The 9,463-nt window shown below is 48.7% G+C and overlaps 1 long non-coding RNA gene across 4 annotated transcripts; it reads left to right on the forward strand.

The window, feature by feature from the left end:
- Positions 1-981: 981 nt before the first annotated feature.
- LOC118915679 (uncharacterized) lies at positions 982-9,405 on the forward strand. 4 transcript variants are annotated; one of them, XR_008999276.1, is made up of 4 exons: positions 982-1,575; positions 2,886-3,425; positions 3,519-3,614; positions 8,195-9,405. It is a non-coding gene; the product is annotated as an uncharacterized LOC118915679 (long non-coding RNA). The 4 variants fall into 4 exon arrangements; XR_008999275.1 differs by lacking the exon at positions 8,195-9,405 and adding an exon at positions 3,893-5,787; XR_008999277.1 differs by lacking the exon at positions 8,195-9,405 and adding an exon at positions 3,741-3,834.
- The last annotated feature ends 58 nt before the right edge of the window (positions 9,406-9,463 follow it).

Genomic DNA, 9,463 nt, shown 5'->3' on the forward strand with positions numbered 1-9,463 from the left:
CTCAGCTCTTCACTGAGGACATGCGATGAGCCCAGTACTGTGCTGAGCCCTGGGGATGGAGTGTGAGTTGGGTGGGCATGGTCTGCTGATTTCAAGTTGTTCTCTTGAGAATTCTGACCCCACCTGGCCTGAGTCAGCACTAGGGAGTCAGATGTGTGCACCCCCCTTCGCAGCCCCCAGGACAGCGAGAGCTATCCCTTGTGACCTTGACTTGCTCCCTTGGCTTCTTGGTCCAGAGCTTAATCCAGCTATGATTAAAAGGTATATATATACACAGTAGCTATCACAGAATTGAAGTGTCACCTAGGTCATGAAGATCATTTCTCCCCTGTCCCTTTCTTCACCTCCCGGGCCAGTGCTCTTGTCTGCACCGTGGCACCCACTCTGGTTTAACTCTCTCATCTTGATTCCCCATAGGCCTGGCAATGAAGCCAGAAAAAGAGGGCTCAGGTGAGGCGCTAACTGCGATGGGCGCTGTGAGGTGTGGCATGTAGGCCAAGGGCAGTGGGGAAGTGTGGACAGGGACATGGTGGATCTTCCATTTGTTTATTATGCCCATTTAACAAATATTTATTGAGCATATGCTCTAAGCAGGCTGTGCTGGGCTCAAGGGATACAGTGTTGAACAAGACAGACAAGCTTCTCACCCTCAGGGTAAATTCCAATGGGGAGACAATGACAAGTTAAATAAATAACTATGCACATAAATGTACTAAATTAGTAAGACTTTATACTGAGGAGAAGGAAGAAAAGAAACAGGATTCTGGGATTGAGAATAAAAGGAGAAATCCTCTTTAGAGAGAGTGGCCTGAGAAAGTTTCTCTAAGGAAGTGATTTTCTAGCTGAGCCCTAAAAGAGAAGGAGCTGGTCTTGTGAAAACAAGGGAAAAGGGTGCTCAGGGGCTGGGGGGCAGCAAGTGCAAGGCCCTAGTGGCAGGAGGACCTCAGCGGACCCTGGAACCGATGAGAGGTTGGCACGATGGGGAAAATGACATGAGTTGAGGAGGCAAAGGCTGGCAGATGTCATCGTGCTTAGAGGATACTGAGAAATATCAGTGCCATGAACTAAGCTGGTGCAGAGATGAAGAGAAATGGGCCACTGTGAATACATTCCAGAGAGAGAACCTGCGGAACTTGCTAATGGATTGAGTTGGTGAGGGTGCGGCAGCACCAGGGAGTGGGAATAGGCAGTGGCAGTCTCTCACATTTCTGTTTGGGGCTCTTTGCTGAGATGGAGAAGCCTGGGAAGAGGAGGATCAGGTTTAGAGGATAACACAATATCTAATTTCCTTTCTGGAAAGCATTGTGAAGGCTGGACTGGGGAAGACAGGCCCAGGCAGGAAGGGGCTGAGACAGTTGCTGGGTGAGAGATGGTGATGAGGGATGAGGATGACTAAGGGCGGTGACTGGGAGGAATAAAGGATGTCTCTGCTAGACAAGCAGACATGGAGAAGAGCTTCCTGCCTCTCCAGAAGCTATGGATTCCTGTTTGCAAGGTGACCAAGCTGGCCAACCAGTGGGGGGAGATCTTTATGGAGAACATTGAGGAGAAACCATCGTATGGAGAAGAGTGGAGGTGAGTGCTGTGGAAAATGGGGTCATGAGAGAGACCCAGCAGAGGCTGCAGCAGTGTGGAGCCTTCCTAGACCAGCTGTTCAACATGAGAGAAGGAGCACAAGACGTGCACCCTCTGTGCCAGGGAGTGGGCCGTCCAGGGGAACCCGTGGCCAGGCAGCCACGCCCATGTCCCCTGGCTAAGGGATTTATGGGGGAAAGGCAGGGTGACCCTCTGCTGCCAGGGTGACCTTCCTGCAAGGTTTAGGACACAGCATTCAGAGAGGTGGTGGACATAAGATGCTCTGGGATTTCTGCTGTCAGTGCCATGTTGCTTCCCCCAGAGCCAGGTCCGAGGCTGCTCAGCTGAGACAAGCTCTCTGCTCCTGGCCCCACTGTCTTGAGCAGTCCAACCTCAGAGGTCAGCCAAGGCAATTAGGGATGGGGACAGCCTGGCAGCAGTGAGGAGAAGGAAGTATGTTCCCCTGCAGGAAAAGGCAGCAGCTGGTGGACACAGGAGATGGCCAGTCAACCCTGGACCCTGTTGGGACATTCATTCATTCACTCGTTCATTCGTGCCTGCATGAATTCAACACGACCGAACACCTACAATGGCAGGCAGTGTCCCAAGTGCTAGAGACAAAATGATGAGTAAGACCCAGAGAAAAGGCAGATCAAGGACTGGACAATACTGGCCACCAAACCCTCGTGTTCCTTTCTTCCTGACCCCGTTCCACTTCTGTCCTTGGTGCCCAGAGCTGTCCAAAATCATCACCTAGGACCCACGCCCTCTAGCCTGGTTCCTCACAGTTAATTCTGCTTTATGCCCGTTTCTTTAATCTTGTTTCATGGGACTAAAATGTAGCGAGAAGTCAGGTTGTAAAAAACACTGAATGACCTTTCTCTGAGTTTGGCCTTTATTCTGAGAGCACTGAGAAGCCATTTAAGTATTTAAAGCAAAGGAATGGCATTAGATTTCCATTTAGAAAACACCTGCAGTGACAAAGGGGAAAGACGGGCTGCAAGGAGAGAAGGCTGGTTGTGCTGGAGGCAGGGAGACCACTCAGGAGGCTTTTGGAATAAGCTGGATGAGAGATGACAGGGGCTTCTTGCCACCCTCACTTTTACCATCACATCCAACCTCCTTTCAGGAGAGAATTGTTGAGTCTTTTGACCCTGTGGAAGGGTTTGCCCCAGCAGGGGCAACTGTATGTGCTTTAAGTTTAACCAACATTGATGGGCCAGCTTCTGTTTTTCAGACACCTTCATGGGTAATTAATCCCCTCCAGGCTGTGTTGTCAGGAAAAATTAACCTTCATCTCTCTTTCTTAGAGATGAAGAAACTGAGACTTGGATCCCAACCAGCCTGGATTTGAATCCTCACCCCACCACTTGCCCAAGGTGTACAGCTAGGAAGTTTCACAGCCCCGCCCGAGATGCTGTGGGCTGAGCGCCGGCCCGTGGCTGCCACTGTCGACGCCGTATTTGGAAGAGTCCTGTCTAACAGGCCCCAGTAGTGGGCCTTCTGCCATCCCCAGTCTGTAATGGAAGCGATGAGGAGACAGCAGGAGCCTCTGCATGGGGCCCTGGGAGCTTCAGCGGCTCCCCCGGTGCGCCCGCCCTGCCCCCATCGTCGTCTCCTCTCTGATCTGCTGCCTTGGGCCTGAGGGGAAGGGTTCCGCGGGTGAGGGAGCCTGGGGCCTCCTCGGCAGGAAGCTTCTCTCATTGCCAGCGTTCTGCAGAGGTCGGCCCCCCACCCCACCTTCCCCACTCTCTCCTGGTCTTTGTTTCCGTTTCAGGCTGGGGTGGGAAGATAAGGAGAGCAACGGCGCCATCTGCTGGGCATCTTGGGCAAGCGCCCGCTGAGCGCAGGTGAGAATTTCCCTTCCAGTGTGGCTTTGGGCGTAGTAAGCATCTTAGGTCACCAAAGTGGATATAACAAGTGACAAGTGACCTCTTCTATAGGAGTAACCCTGGGGACAGAATCCCATTTCATCTGGTGGAAGGAAGCTCTCAGTGCCAACAAGGGCTGCCTATTATCTGTACCCTCAGGTGACAAAGGTGCAGTGGTGAACAGCTGGGAGGGTGTGGGGGAGGCCAATACGGAGAAATCTATAAGGCAGGGTGTTAAGGGGGCTGTGGGAAAATACAGGCAGAGAAGACAGGCCGGTAAAGTTGACTTCCTAGGCCTGCTGCGTGCTGCTCCTGAATCCAGAAGGATCAATGGGAGTTAAGACAGTTAAGGGAAGACATTCCAGAGAGGACGCAGCTAGGCCTGGAGGTCTGTGCTGCCATCCCTGCTCAGGCCGAGCTAGCCGCTTCTTTTCTGTCCCCTCCAGCAATTGCAAAGAACTCAGCCTCTTCATTCTGCTGGCCCCTTGGAAATGCTGCTCCCTGAACTTTGTGAAAACGGCAAGAGCTCAGAGTGCTACGTCATCCCCCCAGCTACCCCCCTCCTCCCCTCATCTCAAAGCTCCTATCTCTTCCTCCTCCTACCAAGTGAAACTAGTGTGGTTGGGAGACAGCTATGAGCAGGCATCCCCATGTGCATAGACCTGAAGTCAGTCAAGGCTAGAAAACATGGTGGCAAGATGGGAGAATGGTCCTAGGTGGTGAATCAGGGCCCAGGCACCACGGATCCCTCTGCAGGTGTTAGAATGAACTGATCTGGCATAAAAGAGGCACTGCTGGGGAAAAGTGATTTAGGAAAAGAGATTCAAGTCAATCTTAATTCCACCAGTCTGCCATTCTAATCAATTTGGTATAATTTGACAATCATTTATTAATACAGGTCAAATCCTGTGTGAGTTTGTGGAAGAAGGTGGGACACAAATGAACATTTATGGGCAGTCCACTGTGTGCTGGGTACTGTGCTAGCTGCTGTGGCCACCAAGGAGACATGGTCTCCCTCCTCTAGAAGCACCCTACAACCCCACCCTTACCTGCATGCAGCCTTTTTGTTCTCTTCCCCCATGAAACCTGCAACTGGTAAATTAAGCCACACTGAGCTGTACTCAACCGAGCAGGTTTCATAACTGTGCCTTCAATTGTCTCTCACTATCCATTCTCTTCCTGGTTTTAGTAATGAGCCCCACCCACTCCTCACCCCAGCCACCACTCCTAGAGTTCGGGCTAGACACATGACTGCCCAGAGATATTTCCTAGCCTATCCTGCAGCTGAGTATAAGCCATTTGACTGTGACCAATGGGTCATGAGTGGAAATATGTGGTAACTTGTGTGGCACACCATCCTCTTCCTCTTCGCTCTTTTCCATGGGCTAGGATGCAGACTTGGGAGTGTACTGGTGAGCAGGCTTTGCTCATAGGGATGAGGGCTGGTAAAGCAACAAGATGGAGGGAACCTCAGGTCTGTGGACCATCTCCTGGAGCAGAACCACCCTGCCTACCTTCTCAAACCTTCTACCAGCCCAGATTTTACATGAGAGAGAAACTCAGTTCTTTAACAAAAATGGGTTTTTGTTAAAGCAGTTTCAAATCAATATCCTAACTACCTGCTAGTTAAATCGGTAACTGTTAGCTGCTCACTACCAGAAGTTGAATAAGCCAAAAGAATGTCTGGAGTAGGAGCTTTATCAGAGCTCCTGAAATACTGAGGCTAGGGATCCAGTATGTAACAGAGCGCCCTCTTGATGTCCCAAAGCATCTCTCAATTCCTTTATCATTAGACTCAGGGGGACAGCCTTGTATTTTAGTGTGGCATGTGTCTAAAGGCACATGGCTAGTGCAACATTGATACCAGGTGCCAAGAAGGCTCCACTCTCAATCTTCAGCCAACAGGTCTACTTCATACTTCACTATAAATTCATGAGCTGCATTACCTAAGTAGTTTTCTGCACTTAGAGATGAGGCAGGAAAGCCCATCAGTCTTTCCCAAGAGCCCAGGGCTAATAGAAGCTCGGCTTCTCAGATTTACCTTTAAGAGCTCTTGACATTTTCTCAGATGAAGAATGGTTCTCTCTCCTTAGGGGTTAGAGTCCTCTGGTGCTGACCAAGGAATACCATTAAAAAGTCTTTTTTTTTTCTTAAAGTAGTTGTAAAAAGGACAGAAATGTGAGCACTATAGAAAAGAAGGAAGTTGTACAAAAGTCAAAAGTCAAATCATGTAAGTAAGAAAATGTTTAGGAATTATCAGTATTTGGAAGTCAGTGGTTACAGGTTCAAAATAGTTCATGTAAATGTTCAACCACTGGAAAACTTTAAAAATGCCAGAGAGCCAGTGGTTTCTAGATGAAAGTATTTCTTTAAAGTAATCAAACGCTCTCTCACTTCTGATAATATCTCAGCTTACTGAACAAAATAACGAAGAGCCTTCTGTACCACCCCGGACTTGCTTCCTGGAAATGTGTAACTACCACACAGCTTGACTAATGGCTTCTCGGCACAGTGCCCACTGTGTGGGTGCGGAACTAGCACCCAAAAGTCTGGTCCTCACGTCCATGTCTCTGGACCCAAAAATCACTAGAAAGGGAGGGAAAGGAGCAGAAAGATGACCCAGATGGAAGCAGAAAGGAAGGACTGCTGAGGGAAAGAGCTGAGAGTTGTCAGACTGAGAGAGCAGCTCAGCCCTCTGGGAAGATACCAAGTTTTTCCCCCAAATGGAAGCTGGAATGGAGAAACCACTGGCATTTGTGTTGAAAGTCCCATATTCAAGTTCAACTCAGCCCTGGACCCGCTCTGGCTTCCCCTCCATAAAATGCACAAACCCCTAATGAATGGACGCTCAACTGACTTCAGGGGGTGAAAAGGAAGAGGCGATGATATTTGGGAAAATGTTTCGTGTACACACAGGTGATGAGGTTTACCGAGAGGAAAGGTGGGGAGATTGTGCATGTTATTACTCACAGTTCTTTTGTTTGCAAGTGCAAACCAGCGTAGGCAAAAAACGAATCTTTTGGTTCAGATGATGGCAGACAATAGTTACCAGAGCTAATCACAAATATCCCATTTCCCTTCCCTCCTGGTATATGGTAGGATTGAAGTTACCTGTCCTATTCAGTCTTTTGGTGCAATCATGTGACTTGCCTGTCACTTTGCACAGCAGCTTTAAGATCAAGGGTGCAGTCTGCCACATTCCCTCAGCCTGCCTTGAGGGGTTGGGGCACGTGTTGAGAAGTTGCCATTGTCTTGGGTCCCTTAGTGACTACAGTGAGCAGTGCTCACTCCCTGTCCCAACATTCATTGGCTGCATAGCAAACATAAACTTTTGTTGTGTTCAAAGGCACTGCAGTCTTGGGATTGTTATTGCAGCACAACCTTGTATGGACTACATCTTATCTTCTGTATGATTGATGCCTTGGCATTTGGGAGTCTTGGTTTTAGAGAGACTGCCCCTCTTAGGGCTGGCTAATTCCTAGAGAGAACAAACAAATCCCCTGAAAATATACACAAATTGGTCGATTTTATACACAAATGAACCAATCCACAGCCACATCAACTATGTCTTTCATCACTCTCACATACCCAGCCAGTATTCCTCGTGCCCTGAATTGCCCCAAGTACTGGACAACTAGGGAACACTCCAATAGCCCAAAGCCTGCCAAAATATTCAAACTAGCCAATCCTAAACGGACTCAGTGTATTTCTTCTGCCTTTCCCATTCCTTCTTGTGAAAACCTCAACAAAGACTCTGGTTCATGCTGTCTCCTCGCCCTTTCTGCCCCTTGACCAGCCCTTGCCCTTCCCCAGGTGGCCCTACCTAACACACTATGCCTCCTGATTCTAGGGATCCACGTGTATAAACCTTCCTCCTTCATAACACTCATTCCCAAGTCTGTGTGTCTTACCATTCCTAATAAAAACAAATCCCAGGTACATTTTAACACAAGTCTAGTCCATTCTGGTCTGATGAACACACTAGGAGGAAGACTGGGACTGGCATCAGACACACTGAACTTTTCATCTTCCCCATCTTTGGGTTCTGCTTTGCTCTGGGCTTGCTTTCCCTCCGGCAGATGGTCTTCCTCTGTGTGGTGGCAAGATGGACCTGAGCATCCTGGCACCACAGGAAGGAGCCCAGTCATAGGAAAAGATAGACTGGCCCTGTCTGAGTCATGTGCAATCGTGGGACAATCTCTAGGGAACACAGACATTGATCAGGATTGAGTCACAGGCTTGCCCCTGTGCCCAGGCAGGTGGCACAGGCTGGGCAGCCACGAGCACAGGCACCACAGTGATCTACCATTGCCCTTTTGTGGAGTTTGGACATCCAAACCTTGCTGCCCTCTACAGTTTTCAGAGAGCTGCACATCACACAAAGTACCACTGGGAAACTAGACCAGCATTGAGTGAAGGAACTTCCTTTGAGATCAACAGATAGAAGCTAAAAGGTTTCCTGGGATAGGATATGGCCAACCAGAAATATGCTATGTATGAACAAGCCATCCTTGCTAACAGTGGAAAACAAACTCCTTAAATGAGCACATGACAAACTCCTTAAATGAGCACATGAGGTGAAGGGTAGCAAACATTTATTGAATTTTCCAGTCATTTGTTGAATGACCTCTGTATGTCTTGTACCCAGATGGTTCTGTTCAGGTCAGTCTGGCTAAAGGAATGTCCACGTATCCAGACACCTATACCGGGCTTCCTCCTTCAACTGAGTTTCTTATGGACATCCACAGGAGGCCCAGACAACAGGGATTTGGAGATGTCTGCCTGTGGGTCACAAGCTGTGGAAGAAAAACCAAGGGGATTTACAAGGCTGAACTCAACCTGCAGATAAGACCAGAAGCTCTCCACGTGGAAACTCTGGGCCTGCTTCCAAGGTCCAAAAACTCTTGACATTGAATGTAAAAAACAATGCTCATTTCCTATAGCAACAATCTACACCTTTCATCAGATTCTCAATGGGTATGGCCCTAAAAGGGCAAAAACCTGCCATTTTATCATAAGGTAGCTCAGCTTCCAGAAAATAGCAAAGGAGAGCTTGGGATTTTTTTCTTGACTCTCCTGGGGTCTCATGAGTAGATTTTCTTAACTCCACTTCAGTTCCAGTATTTCCCAAATGGAGCTGAAGTCACAGAACTCCGCATCCCTTGCTGATTCCTCAGTGGTAGAGAGAAAGCTGGAGACATTTGTGCGCTAGCCCTAATGAGGCCACTTACCAGCAGGGGACTTAACCTCGGTGAGCTGATTTCCTTGTGGACAAAGGGTGGATGCTAACATCCACTGTCACACCAACCCTATTAGAGGAGAGTAAACATGGAGTGCAGCTTTCTGCTTTCCTTCCCCTTAGAGTATTAAAATAGCCCCTTAATAATATTGAAGTAACATTATCAAGCCCTTTCTATTTGCTCTAACAGTGCTAAGTGCTTTTAGGTATTATTATCATTCACTGTTCACAAAAGCCCTACAGAGTAGGTACTATTATTATCCCTGTTTCATTAAAAAAAGAGGGGGGAGCTGGCAAGAATTGAGGCTTAGAAGTCAAACAAACACCTTACCACTGAGAAGCAGGGCCGCTAACCCCTGGCTGTCACCCTCCTCACCCAAGCTTCTACATCTTCCATTCCCCCTCCCACCTCATCTGCAAAAACCTCCCGAGAAGCAACCAAAACAAGGCATGTAGACAGCCGGCGGCAGGCTGTCGCTACTGGGCTGTCATCTGGATAATGATGGGGGAGCCGTTCACACTGAGTCCCTATGATACGCCAGCACGTGATAGCAATGATCTCACTTGGGGAAGCTCTGAGGAGCGCTTCCAGCATAGCTCTTGTAACAGGCATCTACTGACTGTCAACCTTACTCTATTTTGCTCTACGTGACACACAAACACATGGAAGGTGGTGAGGGTCATATGCCTGATTTCAGATCACACTGGGCTCACAGACAGTTGGGCAGTAGGAAGTGAGGATCATCCTCACAAATGAGAGGCAACACTGGCCTGAAAC

Source organism: Manis pentadactyla, chromosome 9 (assembly GCF_030020395.1).
Source record: "Manis pentadactyla isolate mManPen7 chromosome 9, mManPen7.hap1, whole genome shotgun sequence".
In the NCBI taxonomy this organism is placed as follows: domain Eukaryota; kingdom Metazoa; phylum Chordata; class Mammalia; order Pholidota; family Manidae; genus Manis; species Manis pentadactyla.